This window comes from Sebastes fasciatus, chromosome 13, assembly GCF_043250625.1.
Source record: "Sebastes fasciatus isolate fSebFas1 chromosome 13, fSebFas1.pri, whole genome shotgun sequence".
Taxonomy (NCBI): Eukaryota; Metazoa; Chordata; class Actinopteri; order Perciformes; family Sebastidae; genus Sebastes; species Sebastes fasciatus.
The window spans coordinates 30,367,504-30,383,629 of record NC_133807.1 but is presented as its reverse complement, the minus strand read 5'-3'; positions in this window follow the sequence as shown (position 1 = coordinate 30,383,629).

Below are 16,126 nucleotides of genomic sequence, written 5' to 3'. Positions count from 1 at the left end.
TACCACAGTCAGGACTGAGCGCCGCGGCGCTCTCCAAGGTGCTGTAAACTAGTTCCCTAGATAGTTCTCCCGTGGCGCCCAGTCCTGACAAATGCAGCCTCGGCACCAGGATGAATATGCTAATAGCCTCAGAAAGGCTGAATAACAACAACAACAAATAAATAAGTAGTAATAAATAATAGATAGTAAGGTTTTAGTGAAGATGCATGTGTTTGGGAAGTAGTGCACAATACGACTTGATAAATGGACTTGGATTATACTGCACGAGTTGTGTGAGAGTTTTTCTGTTTGTATTTTTCTATTCTTCATTTGCTGTGCTTTGTTCATGAATTCAAAGTAACACTAGGTGAGTAACTGATATAAATTCATGAACTTAAACTATGCACTATGACATTCCTATTTATGTAATTTTACTTATTTTTGGACAATCAGAGTTGCAATTTTAGATTTAAAACAGTGCAAAAAAGACAATGAAAACTCTGAAATTGGCCCATGAGTCTGTAGAAACCTAAATCTACAATATGAAACAATGAAAACAGGTTTAATTCAAGGTTACAGACATTAAGTTAAGGATGTGCATGTTGTGCAACAGCGTGATTGATAACCTTAGACTACCTCTGGCAAACACACCTGAACCCCAAACGTCTGCTCTGCTCCAGCAGCCCGACGCTTCCTTTTGTTCCTCTCCTCCAGCGAGTGAGCCATAAGCTGGAGACAATAGGTTTTAATGGGATTATAAAGGGCATCCGATGAGTTTCCATGGATCACAAAGCTCGCAACAGATCCACAGGGCGAATACCAAACGAGACAGTCAACATGGTTAGGTAGGTCTCTGCTTCCTGTAACAATATGCTGACCGTCCGTCTCGTCTGGTTGGAGTAAGCAGCCTCGGGACTTGGGGACCTGCATGGCGGAGGGTCAGGAAGAGGGTCCGGGTTGATGTTCTGGGGCCCTGAACTGAAAACCCAATTATCCCGGCATTTCAGTCTGGCTTAATTAGGCTTGTCTGATGTGCAGCGGATTCATTATGTTTCTAATTAAGTCCTATCAGCCCCATTGAAATAATGTCTTTATGGTACATCAAAACCAAGCTGCACTCTGCTGACATGATTGCAAAACTATCCTCTGGCAATCTTCCTGAGTGGGTGGTCGCATGGAGGTTGTTGTCTCCTTCAAGAGAGGAGTTTTGAGCAGAGGTGTTCATCTGGTGGGCTACTGGGGGCAGAAGGTGGTCGAGTGGATGTAGATCGAAGTCTTTCTCTACATCCAAAAGAAACTAAAGATGTTTTAAAACAGCAGAGTTGATGTTCATTTTCTACATCAGAGTCTCATCTGTACACCAGGGCTTCTCATCTAAAACACAAGAACTATAATGCCAAAGAAGTTGTAGTTTTGTTGCTTAAACCTACAAAACTTGTAGTTGTGTTGCCCTAACCTGTTTTTTGTTGCCTAAACATAAAGAAGTTGCAGTTTTGTTGCCTAAGCCTGTTTTTTGTTGCTTAAACCTAAAAAAGTTGTAGTTTTGTTGCCTAAACCTAAACATTTTTTAGTTTTGTTGCCTTAACCTGTTTTTTGTTGCCTTAACCAAAAAAGTTGTAGTTTTGTTGCCTAAACCTGTTTTTTGTTGCCTACACCTAAACAAAGTTGTAGTTTTGTTGCCTTAACCTAAAAAAGTTGTAGTTTTGTTGCCTAAATCTAAAGAAGTTGTAGTTTTATTGTCTAAACCTAAAGAAGTCATGGTTTTGTTGCATAAACCTAAAAAAAGTTCATTTTTACAACGTAGTAGGCCCCTAATGACCAACGTCTATGGTGCTTACTGATAACGCCTATTTATTGACCTGATAATAGTCGAATCGGGTGCAATACTCAAACACTGTGCACAACAAAGCGTATAATTCGTACATATTAAAACTTATATTGTACGTTAGTTGACTTAGTTTGTATTTGTTCAGCAACTTAAGATTTGGCAGGTGGAAGCCTTCGCAGGGAGACATTACTGAGAGTCCTTCAGAATGGATCGACTGCAAGTGAAATATTTGCTTTTCTTCACAGGGGGAATATCAGCTTTTTTGAAAGAAAAACATGAATTTTGATTTGAGAACCTCTTAAAATGTGAAACTTAACACAAAAATAATTCCTGAGTTGATTCAAGGACAAACAAAAAAAAATAAGACCTGTTGCAAAGTCATTTTGACCTTGAAAAAAAGGTTTCCAACCTTCTGTTATTCTCTTCAAAACCATCGACTTATTCATGTGCATTCATACGCAAATGCATTCATTCCACAATGGGAGCTGCACCTCTGCGAAGATTTAAAGCAATATGGGTAAACACACACTGCAAAACATGTGGCAGCCACTCAAACAAAGCGGCGTAGCTAGTGGGGCTTTCTGGCCTTTTATCTACTTTGTGAATTCATGTGCCACTCAGGAGAAAACAAAAAGAGTGCTTTGATTTAGTTTAAGGCTTCGACTACAAGCGGAACACGAGTTCTGGATCAGGAGCTACTAACGGCTGCTGATTTAAATACCTCAGAGGAAGAGGCTCGCACTCCGGGGAGCTCGAGTGGAGAGAACATGCGGAAAACATTTGGATTGCAAACAGTGGGTTGCGACATGTACAGTAGCGGCTGATGAAAAATAACATTTGGAAAGCAGCCACGGTGCTGTAGAGTCAACAAATTATATAAACAAAACAGACACCGTGGGTGGCTTCTTTTATTTTCTCACTCTGCTTATATATTTTTAACAACAATGTGGTTTCCATTTTTTTCCAACACTAAGTGCTGAAACGTGTATAGCCACCGAACAATGGGCTGAATGTTTGTGCAGGCACAAAACCAAACAGAAGGACGAACGCAGCTGCAGAGGCGTTTTGGTCGAGCAGAGGTCTGTGTTTTGCTTTTGTTTTGTCACTTGTGTCTCTTTGGTAATGTCATGTCTCTTGATTGCAGTGCAGTACAGCCGGCCCGTATGAACCCTGTGGTTTCTGTGGTAGTGGGCCACGATTATTTTAAGAAAGACATTTTTTTATTGAAGCGAAAAGGGAAAAAAACACCATGTTCTCTGGTAATCAAAGTGATGTTTTCTCTGTTATAAATTGAGATATTCTGGGCTTTGTTGCATTCATGTGAAGAGCTTAAACAGACTTCTATTTTCTTACAGTCTTTGCAGTAGAAAGGGCTTCATTGTGCACATGTATCCGTAGTATATATGATTAAAGGAACACTGTGTAACATTTCGGGGAATTTATTAGCAGAAATTGAATATAATATTCATAACTATGTTTTAGGGCTGTCAAAGTTAACGCAATAATAACGCAGATTTGTTTTAATGCCACTAATTTCTTTAATGCAATAATGCAATCGTTTTTTTCGTAGGACATAGCAGGCTCCTTTAAAGCTAGAGTGAAGATATTGGTATTATAATAAACTAGAAAAAGCTAAAGAATCCATTGGTACCAACCATGTCATACTAGCTTATCATGAATGAGGCTAAGTAACGCTCCAAACTTGCGCTAAATATTGACGAGGAAAAACTGGCATGGCGATATTCAAAGGAGTCCCTTGACCTCTGACCTCCAGATATGTGAATGTGAATGGGTTCTATGGGTACCCACGAGTCTCCCCTTTACAGACATGCCAACTTTATGATAATCACATGCGGTTTTACCTTTAAATAAATGGCATTTAATCACTTGAATAGACAATTGGTGCCTTCAAATGGGGTCGTTTTACCGTGTTCACGAGAAGAGTCCATATGAACGCCCCCCTCTTGTGGTATTCACAACCTCGTAAGTGGAAAGTTTCTGAAGGTTTCTGAGTTGTGACGTGTTTGTTGACGTTGTCAGAAATGGCGGAGGTCATGGAAGGTACTTTTTCGGTGCATAATAAGTTAATATGTTGTATATGTTGTTTTACTTCGTAATTTTATAATAGGTCTGAGGGAAATGTTGACATTCCCAACTTCTTCATCTTTTTCCTCTATCATTATGCCATTGTATTTACTGCATTATGTTACCCGCTTGCTAAATTGTTAGCCTCTGTGGCTTCTAGACGCCAACGGTAACGTTAATATTGACGTTGCTTGGCAGCGGTGTTCTCACGACTTCCCATGTTGTAAACAAGAGCTCATGCGTTTCATTTGAAGGCATCAACAAATGCAGGCAACAGACAAAAACAAACAAGTGCTTTTGGCCAGATATTTGGAGGGGTGTATACCCGTACTTGTATTTGAGGTGCTGTACATTTATGTTTTCTCTTAGAAGCTGGAATCACCTGTTGGTAAAACAAACTGCCTTCCACTTTAAAAGGGAACCAGAGGAGCCGATGTGATTGGCTGTTTCTAAAGTCACCCAACTCCACAAGCAATGTTTTCCTCCCTAAAGTTAACACAGTTGCAGCCCATGTTTGCTCGCCTCCAGCCTTACCTAAGTAGAGCCCATGGTCCTTGAGTGCTGTGTTGTGTTGTGTAGACCACTTTGGAGTCACCCAATGTGCCAGAGAAAAAAATCAATACGGCTCGTGTGACGGTGGCTAGTGTTCCAAACAGGTTTCTAATGATAGGACCTTTTCTTTTATCAATGCTAAGATCAATGACAGAAAAAAACTGTTGTTTTTTAACGCCCAATGAGCATCGTGGTAGAATATATTATTCAATCACAGCATCATTGATCCGCTGTGAATTTATGAAATGTTTTTTCTTTTATATCATCAGTTTCCTGTCTGCGATCATTTGAGCAGCACAAGTCATAAATTTCTCTCCAGAATGGCTGGCAGAGGAATTGTGTGTCAGTGTTTACATGTGAACATTCATATTTATGGATAACTGCAACAAAAAAAAGGCCCAGGTAAAAAAAAAAAAGCGATCAGCCTACAATAAAATATTTTATGCATAGTCTGTCCCGGTGATTGACAGGGTCTGACGCACTTGAAGGCAATAGATCACTCAAGAGCCCTGCTTTGCATTCAGTAAGAAGAGCCACTGTGCCTTTAATTGTAAATCCTTCTTGCAAGGCACTTAGCTCTGTATATCTGTGTGTGTGTGTGTGTGTGTGTGTGTAAGTGTGTAAGTGTGTAAGTGTGTAAGTGTGTGTGTGTGTGTGTGTGTGTGTGTGTGTGTGTGTGTGTGTGTGTGCAGCTGGTGGGATTTTTATTTTATCGTCCAGTGGAGCAGAAATATGGGAGCCAGTTGGAGAGCATTGCTGCTGGGAGACATTTAGAGGAGCTGTGCAGGTTCCTCTCGGGGAAAATAGGCACTGGGAAGCAGGTGATTGCCTGGATAGCCCTAAACTGTACTTTGTTTGTCCCAGTCTGAAAAGATGCTCTCTCTCTCTCTCTCTCTCAGGAACAGCGCTTGGTAAATAGATGGACACAAATAAGCTAATTCTGGGTTGTGCGGTGTAAACGTACGGTGGGTACTCAACATACATGCAAGGCACCAAAAACAGTGAAAAAAAAGACCTGAGCTATAACCATCTTTTTCTCTTTTAGCTGTCGACAAATCTCCAACATGACTCTTGGCGGGGGTGATAGTAATTTGTGAAAAACCTGGATTCTTCTTTGTGGTCAAACCGAAAGAGGACACACAAGAGTGTAAATATGAAGTAGCGTGTGGCCCTGACAGCTTGATAGTCCACAGACAGTGAGTGAGAGCAGCTGTGTTATTTTTCATTCTTTTGACAGAGGGCTCGACACTTGTTTTTCAGAGAATGTGTTTTGAGCTGTCATTGTCAATATACACTGTACACAAGGGAACGCTGTGGGAGAGATTGAGTGGGTTGTCACAGAGAGTCACATTCTTGAGAGGTACTTTTGATCAAATTACTCCAAACTGCATTCAGTAATGACAAACAAATACCATAGAATGTATCGTCGATGTGACGTCACCCATTGGTTTGTGGACTGACGTTTTGACCGTCGCCATGTTGGTATTTGGTCGTAGCCATCTTGGTTCTTTGCAACCAGAAGTGACACGAGAGGGTGGAGCTACAACTGAACGCTGAATAAGACATTTTTAGGAGACCAAAAAGGTTAGAATTGACTGACAACACACTGTGAAAGGACAAAAACACGGACAACTCCGAGACCGGACAACACCGTGGTAGCGACCTGTCAATCACAAGGTAGCCCCGCCCTAAAGCATCCCCTGCTTTATGGTCTATCTGACTCTAAATGGGACCATAATTTACTAAATGAATATCATGCTGTATTGAAGAAGACTTGAAACTAGAGATTGAGACCATAAACTCATGTTTATAATGTTTACTGAGGTAATAAATCAAGTGAGAAGTAGGCTCATTTTCTCAGAGACTTCTATACAATCAGACTTCTTTTTGCAACCAGAGGAGTCGCCCCCTGCTGGCTGTTAGAAAGAATGCAAGTTTAAGGCACTTCAGCATTGGCTTCACTTCTCAGACTAATTGGATATTGGTAAATGGTTCTCACTGGATAATATGACTGATTGTCTCTGGTGATGTAGAGGAGCAGGACACAATGCAAAGAATACTGTATATCAACAATGTCGACACACTGGGGACGGTTTTACATCAAACAAATACGGATTACAGCAATTTGCGGAATTTAACACTTAAATTAAGGCTCCATCTTGTGAATACTGACTCGAGATCAACACTGCCTGACTGCTGCTTTGCATTTAGATGACAATCGCTGATGAAAACCGTTTTTCCTTGGATCAACAATGCCTGTGTGACAGTTTTAACCAAAAAGTGTGATGTTGACTCTTCAAGGTTGGACCAAACTCAAAAATCCAGTTGGTCAATTAGTACTAGTAGTGGAAGTTGCTACGGTGACCAGTACAGTAAACATTTCCAATGCGTTTATTTAACCATTCAGTATTTACCTGTAGCCTCGGGCAGCTCCAATGACGTCTTCCGTCTCATTTGCTAGTAAAAGTAAATATTTACAATGCGTTTTTTGGGTCAGTATCTCGCTCAAGGACACTTCGACATGTGGACCGGAGGAGCCGGGGATCGAACCTCCGACCCTCCGATTGGTGGACTCTACCTCTGAGCCACAGCCGCCTCCAAACTGTTAATGTTTAACTTCAAACGGCAATGTGTTAATGTTTATTTGTACATTTCCTTACAAGAGAAAGGTCAAACAGAGAAAAACAAACAGTAAACATGTGCAGGTGGGAAGGGTCAATAGGAAAGCCTGTGTGTTTACCTGAAGCCTCGGGCAGCCTCTTTTACTGCCAACTGTCCTAACAACGCCCAGCTGACAGGTCAGATAGTTGCGTAAGATGAGAGAACCAGTGGTGCCTACGAGACACACAGACTAATGAAAACAATTATATGTTGAAAAACATGGAAGTATTCATTTCTATATTTTGGAAAAATAATCCCTTTGTGGTAGGTGCTAATGAAAACACTCTCATACGGAGATCATGTGCTCCGTCTGGACCGTGTAGACAGCGCCGACCGCAACAAGCATGAAATGGTGAATGAGTAAAATAGCGTTACTTCTAGGGCTGTTGATGTTAAACCTAAGGAATCCATTGGTACCAACCATGTCATACTAGCTCACCGCGAAGGAGGCTAAATGACGCTAACCGAAGTTATGCTAAATATTGACAGAAAAAACTGTCATGGCCATTTTCAAAGGGGTCCCTTGACCTCTGACCTCCAGATATGTGAATGTAAATGGGTTCTATGGGTACCCACGAGTCTCCCCTTTACAGACATGCCCACTTTATGATAATCACATGCAGTTTGGGGTAAGTCATAGTCAAGTCAGCACACTGACACACTGACAGCTGTTGTTGCCTGTTGGGCTGCAGTTTGACATGTTATGATTTGACCATATTTTGTCAAATCATGTGAGGGTTTCCCAAACAAACAAACCGCTCTCCAGTTCCAGCGGTAGGATAAAGGCTTTACTGACACATTTGTGTCTTTCTTAGCTTTTGTATTTCAGATGGCAGACTTCAGCAAAAGCATTTAATCAGCAGGTGTTTCTCCTTGTACTGACATTTATTTTGAATGTTGGATCCAGATAATCCCGTGGATTATCGGCTCCCGGTGATGTAATGATGCTCTCAAAGCTCACAACAAAATAAATCTCACAGATGGAAGCCTGCGAGATCAGCGAGGTTGTTTTTGATTTTGGGGGAGTTTGAGTAGCTGTGGTTTGCATACTGGAGTGTTATTGCTGCGTCTATTATGGCCCCACAGTAAGACCGAGGCCATGCATCATTCATGACCAGATGGAACAGTTGTTTGTAAAAATGTAGAAAAACATATTCAATAGCAGCACACTGGTTGTTTTTTTGTGCTTTCCTGGAAAGAAAAATAAGACTAATTTCTACTGCAGCCGCCACATTGAGATGTACAATCTCCAGTCCGAGCAGGGTTATGTTTTTAGGTGAAAAGCCGTTTCTTTTCAGCGTGTCACCAGCCCGCATTGGCAATTTGTTCCAACTTTTCAGTCATGCCGAGGAAATCTCACCTCAGAAAGCCCAGAAGGTGTTTCTCATTTTGTTGCCGTGCAGAAAACCTGCCAGACATGGATTGCATTTGACACGTAGAGAAAAGAATCACATCTTCTGGCTACTGACCACAGTCGTTCCCCGTCTGACACGAGCATTAAACAAATATCACAAATACATTGGCCTCTCAAAGTGGACCTTGCCAAGTCATGTTTTTTCAATAACAACAATCTTACACTTCAGCCTTGCCACGCTCGTCCATATTGATTGCTGTAATGGTGAGGGACAAAAATAAGTTTTCATTTCTTTAGAAGCCGTGTACTGAAACTTATCAAATACCAAATGACCTTCGTTTGGTTGGAAAAATCTAACGCTCCAAACTCACACTCAATTTTGGCGAGGAAAAACCGGCATGGCCATTTTCAAAGGGGTCCCTTGACCTCTGGCCTCCAGATATGTGAATGTAAATGGGTTCTATGGGTACCCACGAGTCTCCCCTTTACAGACATGCCCACTTTATGATAATCACATGCAGTTTGGGGCAAGTCATAGTCAAGTCAGCACACTGACACACTGACAGCTGTTGTTGCCTGTTGGGCTGCAGTTTGCCATGTTATGATTTGAGCATATTGTTTTATACTAAATGCAGTACCTGTGAGGGTTTCTGGACAATATCTGTCGTTGTTCTGTGTTGTTAATTAATTTCCAATAATAAATATATACATACATTTGCATAAAGCAGCATATTTGTCCACTCCCATGTTGATAAGAGTATTAAATACTTGACAAATCTCCCTTTAAGGTTCATTTTGAACAGATTAAAAAATGTGTGATTAATTTGCGATTAATCTGGATTAAATATCTTAATCCATCGACAGCTGCAGTATTATTACTTAAAAGCACTGAAATACTGAACTAGTGAAACGCTGCACATCACATCCTGAAAGAAATGATGACCTGCTTTCTGGCAGTTCTGACAGTGACAGGAGAAACTGAGATTCATTAAAGCAAACACAGCTGCCTTTTACTCCAAAAAAATCTGGAAAACAAACCATGTGCCATTTCATTTTACACCTCATTTAGCAAGCTGAGCAGATAAACCATTACTGCCTGGTGGCAGAGGACTAGCAGGCCTCTGAATACAACGCTGCTCGGATGGTGACAGAATTAGCAAAGCTAAGTGTTTCACACTCCAAAGGTCAGGAGCTCGCGGTGATTGAATATTAGCTTGTGTAGCACAAATGAAATCAATTACCTTCGTGCTTCATGAGAATACAGAGAGGGAAGAGAAAGACAAGTACATCTGATGGAAAGGGACAGTCGGAGTTGAAACTCAACAGACCGACTCGTCTGATTCACAACCATTCACAGTCACAAAGGTCATTTTCTCTTGTTACCACGCGGTACCACATCCACAACAATACTGTGCTCTTACCTTACCGGGACCTCATTACACACAAAAAACACCTTTCCCGTAACAAGATGTTTTAACAAGAACTTGAAAAGGTTGCATCGTGCTGTGGTTCACGTTGCCCTTTTGTTGTGTTAACAAGGCCGTCGTGTGTCCTGTTCCCCGCTCCGCAGCTCTCTCTGTGCAGACTGTCCCTTCAGTCCTCGACCTTCATACCTCTCACATCAGAGTGGGGATTTTTTTTTTTTACTCTTTGATGCTGTTGAATCTCAGGTAAAGCTGGATCTATTCTCTTACATCACGGTGTTGTGGAGGCTACACGAGGAGGCTCAGGAGCTCTGCTGAAGGTGCTGTTACTTCGGGTGTACAATTAATGCATGACAGAGACTGATAATGTTTGACTTTGGCTGTCTAAATTACCACGGTAATAAAGTGTTAATGCAAATACGCTTTAACGGCACTAAGTTATTTAACGCATTAATGCAACTTGCGATTTGTAGGTTGTAGCGGGCTCAGTTTTAAAGCTAGAGTGAAGATACTGGTATCATATGAAACTAGAAAACATGACACAAATTTGTTTTAACACCATAAATTTCTTTAATGCATTAATGCAATACATTTTTCGGAGGTTGTAGCGGGCTGATTTAGAGCTAGAGTGAAGATATTGGTATCATAATAAACTAGAAAACCGGGCACCTGGGTTAGCTCAGTTGGTAGAGTGGGCGCCCATGTAACAAGGCTTGGTCCTAACCGCGGCGGCCAGGGTTCGAATCCGGCCTGTGGCCATTTCCGCATCCACTCTCTCTCTCCCCCTTTCCAAGACTCTATCCACTGTCCTCTCAATAAAAAAATGGAAAAATGCCCCCAAAAAATAACTTAAAAGAAAACCTAGGGAAACCATTGGTACCAACATGTCATACTAGCTTGTCGAGAAGGAGGTTAAATAACGCTCCAAACGTACACACAATTTTGGTGAGGAAAAACTGGCATGGCCATTTTCAAAGGGGTCCCTTGACCGCTGACCTCAAGATATGTGAATGAAAATGGGTTCTATGGGTAGATAATTGGTATTTAATTGATTTCCAATAATAAATATATACATACATTTGCATAAAGCAAACATATTTGCCCACTTCCATGTTAATAAGAGTATTAAATACTTGACAAATCTCCCTTTAAGGTACTTTTTGAACAGATAAAATGTGTGATTAATTTGCGATTAATCACGATTAACTATTTAAATCGATTGACAGCCCTATGTATAACATATCAATCCTGTGTGTGCTACAACGATTTACAGCACAGCTCTGGTTACTATTTTTATAACCACAGCAGCATGACTTTATTACATTCCAAGAATAAAAACAAAAAGAAACTGCATTAAATGGAGATGTAGATGTTCATTACGGGTGACATTTTCATCCACCAGCAACAGTTGGGTTTTGCACACTTCAGTGGAGATCCAAATGATCATTGTTCTGCTCACACAATGAAACCAGATCATTAAAAAATTGGTCAGAGCAAAACAAACAAAATGTAATGTGACATGGCGCTCCGTTATAACGATTCCGTGGTCTGTCAGTTACACCGGATCCCAGTGAAGCTCCTCCACCAGATTACAGCCAGTCTCTTTTACTACATACTGGGGAACAGGAGGAACATCGGCCGACATGAATAATATGGTGTTGGTTCTTGTTTTCTTACCCTGATTTGTTGAATGTAGAGCTGCAACAACAATTATTACCCCCAACGTAGTCGGGGTTATATAGAGCTCTGCGTGTCCATCCGTTCTTCCGTCCGTTCGCGTGTCACACTTTCGTTTCCGGAGCAGAACTCTGAAACTATTTAATTTAGGAACTTCACATTTGGTGTGATGGTTGACAGTGTGGTTTAGTTGTGCCTTTTTGAGGTTAGAAGTCCAGGATGCACAACATTTTGGAAATTCTTCCAAAAGGGCAAAACCCTTGGCCCTACTTTAGTAGTGGTCAAGCAGTGAGCGGTTACGTTGACTAACTCTCCCTTTAAAGTAGGCCTAAAATATATATATACATGCCTCATGTCTGTGTCCTGGTGTTCCAGAAGCTGAATGCATACAGTAACCACAATGTCCCCACAAAAATTCACGTCCAGCCAGGAACCCAGGACATTACGCAGACACACATGTTCAAGACAGGATTGTTTAATCCCACTTTCATTAATTTAGCCTCGTTGATAAATGCTTATTTCGACTTTTGCTGTTATATCATCAAAGTTTGTTGCTACATCCATAGCTGGAGTTAGATGAGCTTCCGTCAAGCCAGACATGTTGTTTTAAAGTCTGAAGCTCTACATTGAAACACGGTCGCCTTCCAGAGAGTGTTTAGGCTGTTGGAGGAGCCACCATGCTGGGCCACGGCACCGACGGAGACGATGAGGTGGCCAAATATAGCCCCTCCACAGGAGCTCCGTCCTCTCCAGCTTCTCATAATGCTCTTTCAAATCCAAGGAAGTGCATCCTATTTTAATTAGTTCATGAGGTTATTCACGTGAATATTTATGAAAGACATTTAGACAATAGGCAACAGATTGCTTGTATATCAAATGTATTTGTCTTTATTAATATCTGTAAAATAAATTGCCACTATTCCCCTGTGTTAGTACTGAGGCGTAGTACCTCCTCTGTTCCCTCCCACGCCTGGTGACTGAGCTCTCTCTTTACCTGCAGGGGAAGGAGAAGTGGCAAGTGTGGATAGTCTGACAGATCTGATTTGTCAAGCCATTACCCCGGGTATGTGCTACGGTGGTTTCGCCGAGCGACTCTACTCAATGAAATAAATACGCATTAGCCCTCGTCTGCATCGGCCCACAACATGCCTCTCATCGTTCACCGCCTTCCTGGAGCGGCTGCAAATTGCTCTCCGTCAAAAAGGCACGAGGGGGGAAAAGCTCCGCTCAGAAACCGGAGAAGGATGAAGTTGGTGGGGGGGTCGGTGGTGGAGAGGAGGCGCAAAACACTTGAGCTGTGATAAAAGCATTAGTGTCTTCAATAGGGTGGAAACAATGTGTGCATGCGTGGAAGGTGTGAAGCCCATGGATGAGGGAGCAGGAGACACGGGGCTGAATCAGTCACAGAGAAGCTGAGTGTCAAATGAACCACAACTCAATCTCCTTCTGGTGACTCATCACAATTTCATATAGCATGTATGAAACAATAAAGCAATTAGGCTTGTCGTGGTAGTCGGTGTTACCGGTGTTACTCGGTGGTCGGGCACACACCGATTACATCACGTACTCACCGCCCCCACTGTCGTTTTGCTTTATTTACAGAAATAAATCCCATTTAGTTCATTTTGGCGTATCAGCGCCGTGTTAGCAATACATAGTCGGACGACAGACGCTACAAACTGACAGTGAAAGTGTCAGATTTCACACACTGGAGGAGAGAGAGTCGACAGACCGAGAGATGGCGGAAGATTTGGTGAAGCAAAAAGAAAAAGCGCCTATTTGTCAATATTTCAGATTTAAACCCAATGCTATAAGGGAACCACAACGTTAATGAGGTAATCGCCATGCGGAGGTCGACGTGGTCACAGCCGGTGTACGCGGCGCAGCGGCGCCAGGTAGACCCCTGCGGCCCCGCAGCAAAAGCTAGACCAGAGAGGCCAGATACAGCCATCTGACGTTAAAGATCACAATAAGCACTCTTGACCATCATCTTTTCCTCTAAAATGTCCGGTGTAATCGTTGAGGAAAATTTCCCACCGGTTAATAAACTTGTGAAAACATCGGTGTTACCGATTACAACGGACGTTTTACAAGAAAAGTTGACAGTCAATATGTGTAGTGCGCTTACTTTGATCTTTAACGTCGGATGGCGGTTTGTCCGGCCTCTCCGGTCCAGCTTTCGCTGCGGGGCCACAGGGGTCTGCCTGGCACCGCTGCCTGGCACCGCTGCCTGGCACCACTGCCTGGCACCGCTGCCTGGCACCGCTGCCTGGCACCGCTGCGCTGCGCCGCGCTGCGCCGCGCACACCGGCTGCGACTGCTCCTTCATCCACATGGCGATTCCGTCATTAATGTCATGGTTCTCTTATAGCACTGGGTTTAAATCTGAAATATCCGCCATCTCTCGGTCTATCAACTCTCTCTATTGGTAACACGCCGCTGATATGCCAAAATGAACTAAGTGGGTTTTATTTCGGTAAAAAAAGCAAAACGACGGTGGGGGCGGTGGGTACGTAATGTAATCGGTGCGTGCCCGTCTCCCGCGACGAGCCTAGTTATAATGCTTTTTATCCAGCAAAATGGCAGCTCCCCCGTTCACTTGTATAGGGTTACAGGCCAGTTTTGCCAGGTCCAATATGGAGCCCGCGTTGACGTATCGCTGCAACGGGCTGAAGCGTCCAATGTGACGTCTATGTATATATGTCTATGGTGGGGGCGGTGGGCAAGTAATGTAATCAGTTTATGCCCGAACATCGTGTAACACCGTCTAACACCGACTACCACGGCAAGCCTACTGACAACCCTCAAATGGTTTCATTTGGAGATAACGGCCACACTGTGATGAGACCTGCTGACACAAGTGACTGAACTGTGGACTCTGTGAACTTTGAGCTCCATGCTCATTCAAACAACAACAAATATAGAGAGTGCGGTGTCTGTTCTCCAAGCAGCTGATGACTGTGAAACCACAACTTTGCTTCATTGCAACATTGTGGTGACACACGTCAAGGGGCTTTGGGCTGCTGTGTGTGCACAAGGTCGGAAACTGGTACGACAGAATCTGCATGTTTGATTGGCTGCAGAGGGTTTCTCTCTAGTCCTGCTATTATAACTTTATTACTTTAAAAAAAAAATTTCTAAGTTAAATTCAAACTTTGATTGTTTTTATGCACAGTATGTTTTGAATCAGTATATTTTTGTGCATGTGACTTTAATTTCTCGTGTCAGCCCGTGTGTGCAGGACATGCCTCTTGCACGAGCGAGAGTATGTTTAGACTTTTACGGGGCCTAATGAGAGCCTTGGGTATATCTGGGGTTGTGTGGGTGGCAGGTTGGTGCTGTTTGTGTGACGTGCAGTCACAAGTCTGTGTTGACTTGATGTGTGTTCGAGGTCAAGCTGTGGAATTCAGACGCGTGGGAGTGTGTGGTCAGCTGTGGTGGAAAAATGTGGATTTCCCCCTCCATGGTTATGGTCAAACTGGGTTGCTCAGAAACCACAGTGACTGTTGTTGGACGCCGGCCACTGTAAAGGGAAAGGAAAAAGCTCTTATAGTACATGAGCAAGTCACTGTTTCCTTTATTTCCTGTGTAGGTTGCATGGAAGAAGAGATGCAATCATCGCTCTTAAACGCGACGTTATTTCCACTTTATATTTGAGGACTAATTTGTCACGAGCAAGTCATTATTTTAGCGCCGAGTGAAAAGAAGCTTGTATGTCAGCTTCTGAAATCATGACAAAAAATTTTTAAGTTTGGGGGGTTTGGAAGTCGCTTCCACTCGATGACAGTAAAACGGTGAGATTGTGATGTACCATCTGACTGATTGCTGGCATTTTCCAACCCACACTAGGTAACACTGCCCGGCCCGGCTGTCACAGCTGGCCCCGCGCCTGCGAAACACGGAGGCCTAAATGTCACAGCGCCTTCTTTCTCCACGGAGGTGAGACGGCGGGGCACCCTAAGTGCCGGTGTACCCACTCAGTATCCAACGTTTAATGCTTTTAGAGGAGAGAACGCTCGGTGAAATTATATGAATTAAAACATTTAAAATGTGAAACTTTGAAAGTGACATACTCCATAAAAGCATTTTACCTAAACACACGACCGAGTGTCACACCGCTTTCTAATGTTCCTCATATTTCCTGTGCCTTTAAAAAAAATTTACAAAACTCAGCACAGCCCTGCATCTCATACAGCTGTACTTTGTGTTAGCATGCTAATATTCTAAACTATGATGGCGAACATGGTAAATATTATACCTGCTTAACATCAGCATGTGAGCATTGTCATTCTGAGCATGTTAGCATTGATCTCAAAGCACCTCAGTGCAGCCTCACAGAGCTGCTATCATCACTGTAAACTCTTGAGACCGTTTTACGTCGGGGCTGTTTATATTCACACGGAACGCAGCGACACCACGAATAAACGACATCAACCAATCAAGTTGTGGAGTTGTGCCTATATTTATGAAACAACAACACAAAGGCTCCCTAGTCCGAACCAAAACAGCAAATTTGTGCGACTCCTTTCAACCTTGACAAAGGCAGCGCAGACCAAATCCACTCCT